The following is a 15,966-nucleotide window of genomic DNA, read 5'->3' as shown; positions in this document are numbered from 1 at the left end:
TGACCGAGGCAGAAGTGGTCTCTTAGGAGGCTTACAGTCTTACCGAGAAGAAACAGGCAGGATAACAGTAAACGTCACTTAATACAGAACTACACCTGTTGATGGGTGGTGATAAGAAAATGAATAAGGAGCTGCTGTCAAATATAACGGCGTTGGCTGCTTTCTGTAGGGCTGCGGGGGAAGGTTGAGAGGTGCAGAAGGGAGCCTGCCCATGAAGGAAGGAAGGCTGTTCCAGGCAGAGGGAATAGCACATGCCAGCTCCCTGAGGCACAGATGGTTTATAGCAATTGAGGACCTGAGGAAGTCTAGTATAAGAGGGATTAGAATGTGGAGTTAGGGGTGGGAAAGAACAAGATGACACAAGCCACTGTCCCATCTAATGGTTGAGGAGACAGGCCCGGAAATGGGGTGGAGGTCCTTCATATTCCCCAGGGTCGCACCGCTGGACTGCAGATCCACGCGGTGTGGCCTTGACATGAACATGTTCCAGAATGGTCCCTGTTTCATCCTCCGCCCTTTGGGACAGCCGGCATGTTCCATTGTGGGGTGTGGGAAATGGAAGTAATATGGGGCCCTTCCTGTCGTGCTTTGCAGATCTCAGAGGAAGAGAAAACTCAGGCAAGTGCTCCATTGCACCTTGAACATAGTAGGCATTTAAGTAAGCCTTTGGCCACTACTTTTTAGATGCCCTTAAGTGCCAGTTGCTGTAATAGATATTTTTCATGTATTTCTTTTTTTTTTTTTTTTTTAAAAGATTTTTATTTATTTATTTATTTGACAGAGAGAAATCACAAGTAGATGGAGAGGCAGGCAGAGAGAGAGAGGGAAGCAGGCTCCCTGCTGAGCAGAGAGCCCGATGCGGGACTCGATCCCAGGACCCCGAGATCATGACCTGAGCCGAAGGCAGCGACTTAATCCACTGAGCCACCCAGGCGCCCCATCATGTATTTCTTGATGTGGTGTTGAAAATAGGCCCTTTGCAATAGACGGATGGTCATTATTCCCATTTTACTGATGTGAAGACCAAGGCCTGGAAAGTGAGGACAGCTCTTTGAGGCTCAGCTGGCAAGGGAGTAAGCAGAGCCCCAGGAGGGACCTCTGGCAGCTGACAGCACAGCTCACGCTTTGTCCCCCACTCTGTGATACTGGTTCATCTCTATGTTGTCCCAAGTGCCTGGAGGTTCCTTCTCTGCATTTGTAGGATCAGTCGGTGAACTCCTGGAGCCAGGTTCTGAACTGCAGCAGTGCTTTGGATCCACGTAACTGATGCCCACATTGCATGATGTTGTGCTTTGCTGAGGCTCCAACTTGATCCTAGCTCTCAGGAAACAAGTCTGTAGCGAGTTGGAGAACCAGGCCAGGATGCCTTACCGTGTGCCTAATGAAGGAGCCAAAGTGATTGTTAGGAAGTGGTTTATAAAACAAGATAAGATCTCAGGCTGTGGTGAAGGGTACCCCTCCCTCCAGAAGCCACGTGCTGGCATTATCTTTGCAAGTCCAGCTGACTCAGTGTCCTGTGGAGTCACTGAGTCACCGAGTGGTTAGGAACCTAGGCTTTGGAGTGACATGAATCGAAACCAGGTTCCAGCTTCCTGCCCCCTTTTGATTCCTTCCCAAGTCTTGATTCAGCCTCAAATATGTGTGGGCCTGTCTCCAAGCATTGGGTATGTTGGGAATCCAAGGTCTCTCTGATGTCATGGAGCTTAGCAAAAAGAAACAGACTATAAACATCTAAGCAGACACATAAATAAGAAGACTTCAAGAAAGTGGAAAGGTACTATGGAGAGGATGAAACCGGGAGATAAGATAGATAGCAGCTTGGAGGGCATGGGTGATATTTGAGCCCAGGTCTGAGTGATAGGAATAAACCAGGTAGATAGTCAAGGATATTGGGAAAAGCACTCAGGCAGAGGAGTAGCATGTGCAAATGTCCTGAGGCAGGAGTGAGCTTGGTCTGGTGGCAGAGACATAGAGATGAGTAGGTGTAGAAAGAGCTTACAGAAGTGGGCAATCTCCAGATCACACAGGGCCTCCTAAGGCCATAAGAAGGAACTTGGATTTTATTCTAATTTTAGGAGAACACAGGAGGTTAATAAGTACTGCCTGTGAATGTCTGTACCATGCCCGGCACATGTGCTGGGTCCCTAATTATTTGCTGTTGATGTCGTTATTGATTTATGGTTACTTTTTATTTGGGTGTTCATTCCTCAGGCCTCTGCTGTATCCATCATGAATCTCAAAGGTTGCCTTTCCCCTCCAGTCGTAAATGACCCACGGAGAAGTTACAACTCCAAGAACCATGAAGAGATGGCATGAGGCAAGCACCTAGAAATCGAATCATATCACAATTCGTTTCTGCCAACAATGAGAGCCCCATTAAGTCAGCCTGAAGTTTAAAAGTCATTTATTTCAGATACCACTTTCTGCAGAAAATGAGCTTTACTCCAAATCCTTCCGCTTTCCAAGCCAGCCATGTGGGGGATAAAATGGCTCGGGAGAAGGGACCCTGACTCAGAAATCTGCATGCAGTGGAGAGACAGGGTATCTGCCCCCCCACCCCACTCCAGCTGTCATTCACATCTCAGTAAATACCTACTGTCAATAATCTACAGTCCCCCAGGCCCGGATGACATGTGTAAATATATCTTCTCCATGTGGTACCCAAAGACTGAGTCAATAAGCTTAATTTCCTGTGGATTCCACTGTTTGGTTGGCACAGCCTAGAAAATTGATCAGATAAAGGCTGTGTACTTGGGGGAGGATAGTTTGTGTTGCAAGCATGGAACATGGTGGCTGTCAGGCCAACCAGCCTGCCTGCTAAGGAGGTGGGATCTTGCCTCCTCCCTCTTTGCTGTCATTGCTGGAGCCTGACTCCGACGGCCACTTCCTGACCATCTTCTGATCCTCTTCACAGTCTTGTTGGCTCTGTGGCAAGGCACAAATATCTTGATTGAATCAAATGGGAAGTGTCTTGCAGAGTAAGGTCAGAGGAAGATCTCTGATGTGACTCCCGAGCAACTGGGTCAGGGGCCCTGGCCTTGGAGTTGGACCTGGGATCTGCCAACAGCTTGCCTGACCTCCTTGAGCTTCCATTTCATTTTTTTAAAAAGAGATTTATTTATTTGTCAGAGAGAGAGCATGCACAAACAGGCAGAGAGAGAAGCAGGCTCCCCACTGAGCAAGGAGTCTGTTGCAGGACTCAGTCCCAGGACCCTGGGATCCTGACCTCAGCCGAAGGCAGATGCTCAACCACTGAGCCACCCAGGCACCCCTGAGCTTCCATTTCATAACCTAGCCTTTCTGTGTCAACCTCAGAGGGTCTGCTTACTCACCAGAATTTCTCAAGCGCATGTTAAGTGTCAGGAGGAGATGAAATGGAAGACCCATCCGGGTCTTCATGGAATACTGGACGTCCTGGTAGAGAGATGGGCCCAAATCGGCCAACCAAGAAGTCAGCCAGACCACAGTAATGGTCGGCTGTGATGGGGTGTGATGGATGGATAGAAGCAGGAGAGTCTGGAATTGAGGGAGGTCCTGCATGTGATGGGCTGGGGAGAGGCCTCTCCAGGGGCTGTCATTTAAGGTACCATCAAAGGACAAGGGCAAGGGAAGAACAGGCTCTGTAGGTACCTCATGTGGCAAGAAATGGATAGAGGTCACGGGGGCTGGAAGGAGGGGACGTGGGGAGGGTCCAGAGCCGGCACAGCCTTATAGATGCTGGGAAGCAGGCTGGGTTTGAATTTCAGGGCTCGTACCCTAAGTCTTGGGTGGCATTCTGTGCCAGCCTCCAGATCTGCCTCACTGGCTCTCCCTTTGCCCCCAGCAGGCTATTTTCAGCATAGATGTCAGAAGTATTCTTTTAAATCATGAGTCAGAAGAGGTCACGCCTCTGCTTACAGCCAGCCAGTCACTTCTCATGTCACTTGGGACATAAACCAAAGGCCCAGTCTTGGCCTGGCCTGGCCCCTCATTACCTCCTACCCGCCTATCACTCACACGTGCCAGGCACATTGTACCAGGACCTAGCTTTTCTTTTTTCTGTGGCAAAGCTTCCAGGTGTCAGATTATGAGCTATATAATATAACGCATCCCTTTTTGCTTTGGCCACCAGGAAGCTCAGAGCATTATCAGATGTCAGCTGGAATTAATCTGTTAACTGTGGTTTGCAGAGTTTCCCCTCCTTCACCATGGTTATTGATTTTCTATCTCTAGTTATAGTGGTTTTCTGGCTTCTGTGTCTTTCATTACAGGGTTTCCTTTTACAGAATGGGAGGGTATAAATTGTGATTTGGTTTCACATGTTGCCCTCGGTTACTTGTGGGTCCATTTCCTCTCCTGGTATGGGTTCTTTTGGAAAGCAAACATATGGATGTCATTCAGGGAGCAGCAGCTAGTGGGAATGAGTGTGTGTTGGGGGTTGGAACTTCTGGCAGTCTGAGGGGACTTGGCAACACATATTCTGGTATCTAGAATCTAGTGCTTTCTAGGGGGCTCTAAAATGACCTTGACTCAGCCACATGCAACTAGGGTAGGCTGACTGTGCTTTTTTCCTCCTCCTCTGTGACACCCAAGGGAGCTAGGTGAGGAATTGGCCTGGGAGGCTTCTAGCTGGAGAGTGGGGAGTTGTCTGGACACCCCAGGGTCACATTTTATTACCTGTGGGCCTGTCATTTGATCACTTTCCCCTGAGAGTCTCCTGACCAAAAGCTCAAAGAAGTCCCAGAGCCCCTGAATTGATCTTGGATGAGGGTTGACCTCAGAAGTCAACCTAGCAACTAGGGAGTCGGCCAATTTGGTTTGACCTGCAAAATGTTTTAAAACAGTTGGGTTTCATTGTTTTCCCAGCCGTCCCAGTGTGGATTGGCTTAAAATTAATGACCATGACCCATTGGTGCAGCCTGTCCAGGGCTACATTTTTTGCATCTCTGGGCAAAATACAAGTAAAAGATCTTCTTAAACTCTGGCCCCTCGACCCTACTCCCTCCCATACAGAACTCTGTAGGTTCATAGTTTGAGGTGGGTCCTTCTAGCCAAACCCACACGTTACAGTCAAGGAACTGAGGTTTGGAGAGGGCCAGAGGTGAGATCACTTACCAGGCAAGGTCTGTTACTCCGCATCTAGGCAAAATTGTTCCCAGTGCATAGTGTGTTTTTTCTTTTTTAACTTTTTTTTCTATGGTTTGATCCCCCCCACCCCCATGAAAGGAAACCTTTTTGCCTAACTACACAAACAGCATTAAAGCAACATTAACACAGTGCCACATTGAAGAAGGAAAGAATTCATCCACAGCCCCACCGATCTGGCCACAGACCCAGCAGTGTGTGTGGATCTGAACAGTCCCTGTCTGCCTGCATAGATCATCTTTACATGTTTGTAAGCATAGAGAACATTCCCTTCCAAGAAGCCCAACAAGCCGTAAAAGTCCACAGCAAAAGGCAGGCTTGTCTGGTAGTTGCTGGCCACAGAGGCAGCAACGGGGAACCCTATCTGTGAGGGAGGCCTTGTGTGGTGGTGTAAGGCCTCGCTGTGTGCCCCTTGTCCCCACTCCCCTCAATGCAGCCCAGCCCAGCAGCCAAGAGCTGAGAGCTTGGCCGAGAGGAAGGTTGAGCGGCCCAGCCTCCTCCCTGCCTTCACAAACAGGCCTCTGTGGGGTTGCCAGGCATCAGGGCAGGGGCCAGGATGTAGAACAGCAGATTTCTGTCTGGTCCTGATATTGGCAGACAGCCCAGGCCAGCCCTGTGAACATCACCCGACCAGGTACCTGGGGGCAGACAGGGATGCCTTTGAGCTGGGAGTGGGGCTGCCCTGGGGCCGTCAGTGCAGGGCATCCATGGCCACTCTCCCCTCCCCAAGCTGCTCTGCTAAGCCCCTGCCAGAGGGGCTTTTTCCCAGGGTCCTTTGGGTTGGGCCTCCTTTTGGAGGTGTGGGTCCCCCTGGGAATCTCCCTGATCCATGAGTTCCACAAATACCAGGGTTTGCCAGAGAAGCAATAACGAGGAGTGGCTTTGAGCTAGACTTCCAGAATTCTGTCCCCTCCCGCTGCCACCCCTTGTGTAAGTTACTCTCCATGTGCTTCAGTTTCCTCGTCTGCAAAATAGGATGATAAGAGGGTGGTTGTGAGAAGTGAGCATTAACACACACACACACACACACACACAAATGCATGCATGGAAAATGTGAAAACCAGATAGTCTGGTTCCAGTTAATAGTCTCCTACGGATCTTAACCGTGTGGCTTTAATAGTGCGTCATGGTTACGTAAGATGCTGTCATCGGAAGCCAGGGTCACTGAACTCTCTGTACCATCTTGACAACTTCCTGTGACTCTAACAGTACTTCTTTTAAACAGTTGGAAAAGAAAGAGAAGTACGTGGATGTATGTAAGGCCCAGGAGGAGGCTCGAGGCAGGTTGAGCACCACGGGAGTGAGAGCCATGACCGGTGGGGCGGGGGTGGGGGGGTGTTCTGTGACCTCCAGGCTCCCTTACCTCCCACGCCTTCCCCTGTCTTCATGCTGCCCGGTTTGCTCCCGCGGTGTGCCCGGTCTGGAGCGCCCCTCTACCCTGCTGTCTGGCAAGATCTTACTCATCTCTCCAGCTCATACCTCACATACCTAGAATGTTTTTAAAGATTTATTTAATTATTTGAGAGCAAGAGAGAGAGAGAGGAAGAGGAGAGGGAGACAGGCAGACTCCCGCTGAGCATGGAACCCATCGTGGGGCTTAATCCCAGGACCCTGACATCATGCCCTGAGCCGAAACCAAGAATTGGTGCTTACCCGCCTCAGCCCCCCAGGTGGCTCGGGGCACCCAGGTGCACCCCTCGCTTCTTTTAGACTCCGAGCTCTGTCTGGACCCCCATAAAGTTGCAAAGGAGTGGTTATCAAAGCTGGATCTGGGACCGACGACCTCACCTTGCTCCTGAGAGAAATGCCAGGCCGGCTCTCCTGGCACCCCGCGAACCCTGGGTCAGAAACTGGGGCTGGGGTAGGTGGCGTCTGGAGGTGTGCGGTTTGGCGAACCCTCTGGGTGGTTTTGTTGAGTGCTCTCTAGCCCAGCACGCCGCCCACTGAGACGCATAGCCCGGCGTCCCACTCATATCTCACATGCGGATTCTGACTCAGCCCATCGGGAATGGGGGCCTGGGATTCTGCATTTCCCAGCCAGCTCCCCAGATGGTGCTGAGGCTGTTGGGCTCTCCTTGAGACTGGGGTCCACATCTTCTTTCCATTGCCCCAGGCAGTAGGAGCTTGGCACTTTGTTGTTGAAACAGTGGGTGGATTTGCCGTGACTGATTATTCAGGCAGGGAGGGCAAGTGGACCCATCTTCCCCTAGCTGGGGCTGGAATGGGAAAGCTTACAAAGGTAAAGAAAGAGGCAAGCCACCCGTTCCTCCTGGGCAGAGCAGACCCCATACTCTGCCCAGCCCCCTTTTTTATTCCCATGGTGTCTGGAAGGGGAGCCATGGGGCATGAGCCCTGAAAGGGACAGTCTCTCTTCCTTCCTCCCACCCTCATTCATGGGCTCATGTATTCCGCAAACGTTGACTGAACTGGGTAGGAGCAACAGCACATCAGTGGACGATAGAGGCCCCGCCCTCAGGCACTGTCGTCATCTGGCGCGGACAGATGCCAGTCACTGAGGCAGACTGAGTCCAGTGGGATGGATGTCCCAGTGTTCTGAGACTGTTGAGTAGTGGACTTGGCCCGGGAAGGCCAGCAGAATTTCCCTACACAAGCGCATGTACGCTGACACGAAGAAGTGTAGCCCACAGAAAGATTACTTTGGGAGGAGGAAGCAGCATGTGCAAAGGTCCTGGTCTGAATGGGAACCTGGTAATGACTGGAGAGAACGTTAAGAAGCCAGACTGAGAGTGCAGAGGGGGCAAGTGGAGTGGAGTGGGCAAGGGTGGGCAGCAGCCGGGCCTTACAGGCTGCAGTAAGAATTCCATCTTTGTACTAAGAAAAATAAAAAGGTAAGGCTTTGAAGCAAAGGGGTAGCATTGGATTGGCCTTCTCAAAGGATCCCTCTGGCCCCTGGGTGTCAAAGGGATGCAAGATTGGGCAAGGTAAGCACAGGGTCTCTGCCTGGTGTCTGCCCAGAAACAGCCTCTCTCCCCTTGTGCATCGCGAGTGAGAGCCAGTGGAGGCAGCCAAGGCAAGCGTCCGAAAGGTCAGCCTTGGTCCCTCGCTTCTCTTCCCCTGCCTCCTTCCAACACATTTGCTGGCTGAGAGCCCACTGTGTGTCAGACATTTCTAGACCCATGGTCCTGAACCAGAAACAGGTGTGCCCCCCCAGGGAACACTTGGCAACGGCCAGAGACAGTTTGGGTTGTCACAGCTGGGCTAGGGAGGGAGGCATGCTTCAGGCTCGGTGGGTAGGAGCGAGGGCTGCTGCTGACATTCTACAGGGCAGGGAACGGGTCCCACAGTGGAGAATCCTTGGGCGCCTGTGTCTGTGATGCTGAGGTTGAGAAGCCCTGTTGTAGACCCTTCTGCTTCTCTGAGCTCCCTTTTCTCCATGGAACAGATACCTTTTGGGGACTCTTCATGCTAAGCTCCATTTTGGACATTGCTTTTCCACGAACCTCCATTGGTTGATCCTTTGCCTTCACCTGCTCGGGTTTGCTCTGTATCCTCTGTGACGCCAGGCACCGTGCCAACCCTCTTCACATTTTACCTATCCTCATGACAGAGAGATAGACGTTATTGTCACTACAGGAGGTAATGCCTCCCGTTTCTGGAGCGTCTTCTGTGTGCCAGGTACTGGGAAGGTTACTGATTTCTACTCCTCAAGACTGCTCTGGCTTAAATCAGGTTCTGTAATCCCATTGATCCCAATGTTGACGCTGATGCTTGAGTAAGAGAAGCGCCTTGTTCACGTGCACATGCCTACGAAGTCGAAAAGGGAGGGAGGGATTGGGAGGGGATCGCCGGTGGGTGAGCGGGAGTGTGGGCCGGCGTCTCAGGACAGAACCCACCTGCAAGGGTGCCAGAAGAGCATTCTCTGTGCTTTGTGGACTTCGGCACACTTCACTGACATTCTGATCTGGAACATTCCTGTGGTGGGTGGGAAGGGACTGTCCCAGGCACAGTAGCATGTCTATCACCGTCTCTGGCTTCTGCATCCTAGCTGCCAGTAGCATCCCCTCGCCCTCCCCCAGTGTGACAGCCAAAGATGTCTCTAGAAATTTCCAAATGTCTCCTGGAGGGAGGGGCAAAGTGTCCCCTCCCCTCCAAAAAATTGAGAACTGCTGCCCTAAGATAACTCACCCCAGTTTTATGAAAGAGTAAAGCATGCAGCCCAGAGGGAGAAGTCGGTTGCCCCAATGTCAACATCTAAAACTAGGCTCCGGCCTCTGGTCTCCCAGCCAGCAAAGCACTCAGGGCATCGGCCACCGTATGGGGAGGTTTGGGCCATAGGATGTGTCCAGACCATGGACCACTCTCTTCAAGCTGCCATGCTCCTCTGCCCTGTTACGGAGCCTCCAAGCCATCCCGCTCAGCTAGCCCATTGGGGATGCTCAGGAAATGCCAACCTGTTGGCTGATAGACTACATGACACCACCTGTTCCTTGGGGGTCATCAGGAGGGGAAACTGAGGGGCGCTTTTGAGCAGGAAGCTTTTCTTCTGATCCCTCTTAAGCCCCTTTCTCTTAGAGACTTTCAGGCATCACTCCTCTTGCAGACCAGAGCAGAGCAAGGCTGAACACAGTTAACCCTTCACTGCTCACTCAGCAGAGGCCCTGCTGACCCCTACTGGTCTCCCTCTCCAGGAGCAATTGGCCAATTGAATTCCATTTGTAGACTCTGCCTCCTGGGGCGCAGGGAGGCCCCTGGGCATGGAAGCTGTCCAAGCCCCGATCAATTCCTTCTTTTATTCAGGGCAGAGTTACAAATGGGCCAGAGTCATTGGAAAGATTTTCCACCTCACTGTGCAGAGAGGCCCTTATGAAAGATGTATTGATGGCTCCGCTTGTACCAGGATGTTACTGGCCTTGGAGAGGCAGGAAATAAGTATCTGCCGGCTCTCCTTCTACCACAAAGACCGTCTTTCAGGTCACATTTCCTCTGTGCCCGAGCACATTTGAGTTAAATCATCTCGCTGCAAAATATAAATAAAATAAAGATGACTCCACACTGAAAAAGAGAAACACCCCGATGGTGTAGTTTTGACTTCAAGAAAATAGGGCATTAAAACTACAGGCTCCCATAACTAACAGATTCCCAGGCCCTGAGTACTGGCTGGCTTATTTCAAGCACGGTAAGTGAATAACCACCAAGAAGAGCAAACCCTCAGGTTCAAGGCTGAGCTCTGACTCACTGCAGCCCAGTGACCTTGGCTCAGCCCTGTTGCTTCTTTGGACCACAGACCCTTCCTCTGCGTAATGAGGAGAGAGGGTCAGAATGCATGGGTCTAATACTGTTTTAGCTTCACAAATGTAAGAACATTCAAAAGACCTGGAAACTCAAACTTGACATAGAGATACATTTTAGAGGTTAAGAACCAATGTTCTGTCCTACCACAGGACCCTTATCTTCACTAATGGGTTTGGAGATGGTGTGATGGGCTAAATGCTTGCATCTCCACAAGTTCATATGTTGAAGCCCAAACCTTCAGTGTGGTGGAACTAGGAGGTAGGGCTTGGGCGGGAAATTAGGGTTAATGAGGGTGTGGCCCCTGATGGACCCTCATAAGAAAAGAAAGAAAGACCAGATCCCCTTTTCTCTCTCCACCATGCGAGCACAGGGCAGGAAGGCAACCAGCCGCAAGCCAGGCAGGGTGTTCTCACCAGAACCGGACCTAGCTGGCCCCCTGTTCTGGGACTGCCAGCCTCCAGAGCTGTGAGCGACCCATGTTGGCTCTGTAAGCCCCCGGTCTCAGGTATATTTGCTCTAGTGGCCCTAACTAAGACAGTTGGGAACTTTCAAAGATGTATACCAAAAGGATTTTTTAAACTTGCTATTCGTATCCAGTTTTTCAGAAGCTGTCTACCATAGAAAGGGAAACATACATGTACAGAAAAATTGCCTCTTACCTGGCGTTTAGGTTTGAAAGTCAGCTGGGTAAGCTGCAAAAATCCTGTGCAGTCTGAATGTTGGTTCTCTCTTGTATATTCTCTCTCTAGGGCTCTCCTTTTCCCCTTCCTTAAACACCTGTGCTGTGTTTGAATATGCAAATGATGTCTGTCCACCTGTCTCCGTCGGCACTGGCTGCTGGACAGATTACTGTAGACCGGGTGGCCTATGGACCCAGACAGTGGCTGCTCCGAGTTCTGTAGTCTGGCGCCCCCGTGGACCTCCTTCCTCCCCGTCGCGGATGGCCAGCTTGTTGCGCGTCCTCACGTGCCAGAAGGAGAAGGCACAGACACTGGCTAATGGCATTCATGACAGATCCACCCTCGTGACCCGGTCAGCCTCCCCAAACCCCACCTCCTAACATCATCACATTGGGGGTTTGGATTTTAACATGAATTCTGGGGAGGCACAAACATTTGGTCCCTAACACCCCTGCCTCTAATCGCATAATAGAAGAACGCACTTGCTAAGTTATCCTGAAAACGATCCCACTTGCAAAGGGAGAGTAGAGAGCTTCCAGCTGTCCCTTAGCTACTCCCGGACTCTCCGGGTGGACTTTATAGTTGTCACCCCATGTCTGGCGTGGTCGCCTCAGGGCGTAGGAGGAGTGGGACATAACTGCAGTTCTCAGCCTGAGAGGAGAGAGTGCCCCATCCCCCACGGCTAGCCTCAGCCTGAGGCCAGAGGAGTGATGGGGAAGTCATGGCCCACTTAGAAGAAATGAGGGAGCACCCCATGCCCCGGGGGAAAGGGGGTCAGCACACTGGATTGACTGTTTCTCACAGCTGTGGGCTCAAGACCTGGCACTTGGTATCTGGAAATAAAAGTTCTCTGGAAGCCAGAGTGTGGGACCTGTAGGGTCTTAGAGTTATGAGTTCGTGATAAGTGTGGTTTCTGTTTGAGCCCTGTGTTGTGCACTGTTAAGAAAGAAGGTATCCTATACTGCGAGTGAATGTTCTAGGCAACTAAAGCTGACCCTAGGAGTGCCTTCCACTACAGCTGAGTTAACTTGTCTTCATGAGGACGTGTTCTATCGTCCGTGCCTTGTGAAACAGGATCTGAAGGAGAAAAGGCTCTCAATAGCATCGTCCCCAGTATCCGTGATTGCTGTGTTGTGCTGTGATTTCGTGATACCGGAAGGAGGTGGGAAGGTAGGCCCTCCTGTCTGCTATCCTGTACGGTTCCTCTCCTATCCTTCACTCCTACACACATTCTAATCTGCTGTCTGCTGGAATCCAGAAGGGCATGGCTTTGGAAATCAGAGTGGGTAGTTCAATCAGTAACTGTAAGTTCACACTCAGGTTGCAGGCATGAACTTGAACCCAAGTCTGGGAATGACTCGCCTCCTGTCCCAGATAATCAAGCCTCAGGGCATCCTGCCATGGGAACTGGAATGAGTTCTGAGTCAGCATCTCCCTAGCCTACCCTCCTTCTCATACAAGAAGGATCCCAGGGTCACAGCAGGTTGTTAGTAGCCGCAGTAGGCACTCGGAAGCGATGGTGAGTGTAGCTGGCAATGTACATGTGGGCTTATAGTCGGGTCCTCTTTGTCACCCAGGAGCTGATGTCCTTTTTTTTTTTTTTTTTTTTTTTAAATATGGCTTTGTTCTTGGGGAGTTTGCAGGAACCCTGGCAGAGAAATGTCACAGGCACAACCTCATTATCCCATTCGCTTGTCTATGCAAAGTTTTGGGATATATACACAAATAGATTTATTTTTCTTGGATGCTGTACAAACATTCTGCAAAAACAGATACCTTCTCATTTAGCCTTACTTGCCAAGTGCAAAAGCAGGAACCAGGACCGCCTAAACTGGTCCTACAACTTCATTACAATCCATTTGGTTCCCACGATTTTTCGGAGAAAAAAAAATCTTACTTGTGGATTTACTAGGTTGTTGACAGGTGACGCTTTTGTACATAGGCTTACAGTAGGTCTGTGGCCAAGAAAACACGTCAGCTCTTTCAGAGGAGTTGAGCTTGAGCCATAAGCTGAAATAAAGTTACAGTTCCCACTCTCCCCTTCCCTGTCCGAATCCTTGCACCATGATTTCACCCCCCGCCTGTACTGTGCAAATATGGTGTTTCTGTAATCTGAGGATCACATGGCATTAGGAACAGTTCTGGCGCTGGGAGGGGAAAAAAGACTTGGCCAAAGATAGGCATCTTTGCCCCTGACGAGGCCTTCCCCCTAACGAGAGCCCCGTGCTTCCAGACTCTAGGACCTTCCTGCCTCACCTGTCTCAAGTCCTTGCTCAGAGTTCATCCTTTTGGGAGGCCTTCCTGGCTACCACTCTCGAGATTGCAAACTACCACTGTTCTCTGTCTGTCTGAGCTGATGTTTGTCCTCATAGCTGTTACTACCCCACTGACAGTTTATATATAGTGACTGGGTGACTCCCTTGTTCCAGTGTAGACTCCAAGCGAGCATGACTTGTCTTATAACTACCCCCCGCCCCCCACACATGTATTGCTCACCTATTTTCATAGATCCTGAGTGCCTGCCACATAGTTGGCTGAGAACAGATAGGAATTCACAAATCAGGTGTTCAGAGGGGCTGGAAGATAAGTCAATTTCAGAAATGGGGAAAGAGTGAACAACCACACTCATCTGAGCGTCAAAGAGAACGAAGTAGGGCTGCCTGGGTGGCTTAGTGGGTTAAGCCTCTGCCTTTAGCTCAGGTCATGATCTCAGGGTCCTGGGATGGAGTCCCGCATCGGGCTCTCTCTCTCTCTCCCTCTCTCTCTCCCCGCTTGATTCTCTGCCTACTTGTGATCTCTGTCTGTCAAATAAATAAAATCTTTAAAAAAAAAAAAAAAGAGAGAGAGAGAGAGAATGAAATAAAATGGCCCATAAAATGCTGGGATTACTTCAATCAACTAATTCTACCTCCTCCTGAAATCAGGATGGGAAGCCTGGAAGTGGTTTGAAGATGCGCTGGGGTGATTCCTTTCCCTGCTCCCTACTTCCTCTCCGTCCTCATGACACCGGTTATCAGGAGTGCAAAGAAGTGTTGAAGCGTCTGTGTCTAGGCTTATTTCTCGGAACCTCCCATGTGTTCTGTCATCGGACCCTTACAGCGGTGTGCTTAGCGTGTCCGTGTAACAGATGAAAAACCGGGGTCTCCGGAGGGTGTCTGAAGTCTTCCTGTCCATGTGAACATTGCAGTTCACTAACAACGTGGAGTTGACAGGCTTCCTGTAAAGGGTCTGATTGTAATTTTGGAGGCGTTGTGGACCCTGCGGCCTCTGTCACAACCACTGAGGTCTGCTCTGTTTAGTTCTGCCCCTGTGCACGGAGCTCTGTGCTCTGCCCATCGTAGGTCCTGAATGAATGAAGGAAGGGAGGAACCAGGGACTCCGTTGCTTTGCCTGCTGAGATCACGACTAAAGCCTCTGCCCTCCCTTTTTCCTCTCCATATGCGCATTTCCGCTGCCTCGTGAGAGCTGGCGCTCCTTCCTCTCTCTGCCTCACCGGAGCTGGCGCTCCTTCCTCTCTCTGCCTCACCGGCCCCAACCAGCCAGCAGGCCGGCCCTTGCCTTCCCAGCTTCCCTCAAAAGCCCCTCGGGGAGTGGGTGATCTCCCTCGGTGAGCTCTGCCAGTGGTGGCTTTTTCGGGAACCTCTTGGAGTTCCATATGTTTTTATTGGTGCATTTCTTGCCTCTGCTCCCTACTCTAGGAAGGTTGTGTGGCAGCCCACAGAACAAGATGGCATAAATTAAAATGAGGCCACAGGAGGGAAACACGATGGTGGGGCCTTAACTTGGAGTCAGGACGGGTAATAAAACACAGACCACAAAGACCTTGCTCAGGCCAGAATGCGGAGTTGGGGAGGGAAGCGGGGGCGGAATCTGGATCCTGTGCTCAGCAGAAGCTCTCAGGTGAGGAGCCTGGCTAGGTTTCAGACCTTTGGCCTAGTTCCATCATTTCTGTGGACCTCAGGCTCCTCATCTGGGACATGGGGATTGTTATTCATGTGCACCACCTGCGGGGTGGCCGGACCGGGACTAAGGAACAGCGCTGTGGCATTTAAGCCTGACAGCAGTATCCCAGGTAGATGTCACCCCCATTTGCCTCCTGCAGCTTGACCAGCATGTTCATCAGCCGCCTTTTTCATTACCACCCTCCTAAGAGAAAAAATGTAAACTCTCCCTCATGAGAGAAATTAAATATTAAGGGATACAGTGAATCAGGCGGGGTCGTGCTCTGGAGGACCCCAGATCATTGTAGTGTCTAAGATTCTTTTCGGCCTCTTCCTCTGAACTAATTTTTGCCCCCCTTGGGGAACACGTCAGCCCGTTGAGAACGCAGGCTTACGTATATTAACTCTGCTTAAGTGTCCACTGGATGGATAAAGAAACTGAGGTCCATAGAGGCGAAGTGACTTGCCAAAAGTCACGTGGCTAGTGAGGAGTTCCCATCCAGTCTTAGAGGGTCTGGCTCTGGCCTGTGCTTTGAGCTGCTCCTCGGGCTTGCTGTTTTCACTTATCCACGTACCCTGTTGATTGTTCTGCCCACCGTGTATAGAGTTACCTTATTCTTTTTAATTGCTGCATCGTTTTCCACTTGTGTCGATGAGCGGTGCTTAACCAGGCCACCGGGGAAGAAGGCTGGGGTGGATTCCCATCTTCCGCATTTAAAAACCCTGCAATAACCATCCTCCCTACCCACGGTAGGTGTACTTAAGTGCAAGCAGCCTTGAAGGTTAAATTCCTAGAAATGGAATCACTGTGCACTTGCTAAAAGGTAACATTTTGTTGGGAGTGTGGAAACACCTCCACAGAGCTGAAGCTTCCCCAGATGTCCAAGGTCAATTGCACCACTTTCCTAGCAGCTAAGCTGCTGTTTGGATCCCCAGATTCCACCTGACCTGGTGATTGACTGAGACGT

General features: G+C 50.8%; 1 protein-coding gene and 1 long non-coding RNA gene across 2 annotated transcripts in view; one reads left to right on the top strand and one right to left on the bottom strand.

Annotated features, from left to right (window-relative positions):
• Nucleotides 1-15,966, top strand: part of XYLT1 (xylosyltransferase 1) — a 292,830-nt gene that overhangs the window by 119,058 nt on the left and 157,806 nt on the right. The gene's annotated exons all lie outside the window — the stretch shown is intronic.
• On the bottom strand, nucleotides 9,862-11,498 carry LOC116580893. The gene is made up of 2 exons (XR_004281830.1): nucleotides 11,037-11,498; nucleotides 9,862-10,102 (listed from the first exon to the last, which is right to left on the bottom strand). It is a non-coding gene; the product is annotated as an uncharacterized LOC116580893 (long non-coding RNA).

The sequence above is a fragment of the Mustela erminea genome, chromosome 20, assembly GCF_009829155.1.
Source record: "Mustela erminea isolate mMusErm1 chromosome 20, mMusErm1.Pri, whole genome shotgun sequence".
In the NCBI taxonomy this organism is placed as follows: Eukaryota; Metazoa; Chordata; class Mammalia; order Carnivora; family Mustelidae; genus Mustela; species Mustela erminea.
Note: the sequence above shows the minus strand (reverse complement) of the source record. Positions and strands in the feature narration are given on the sequence as shown.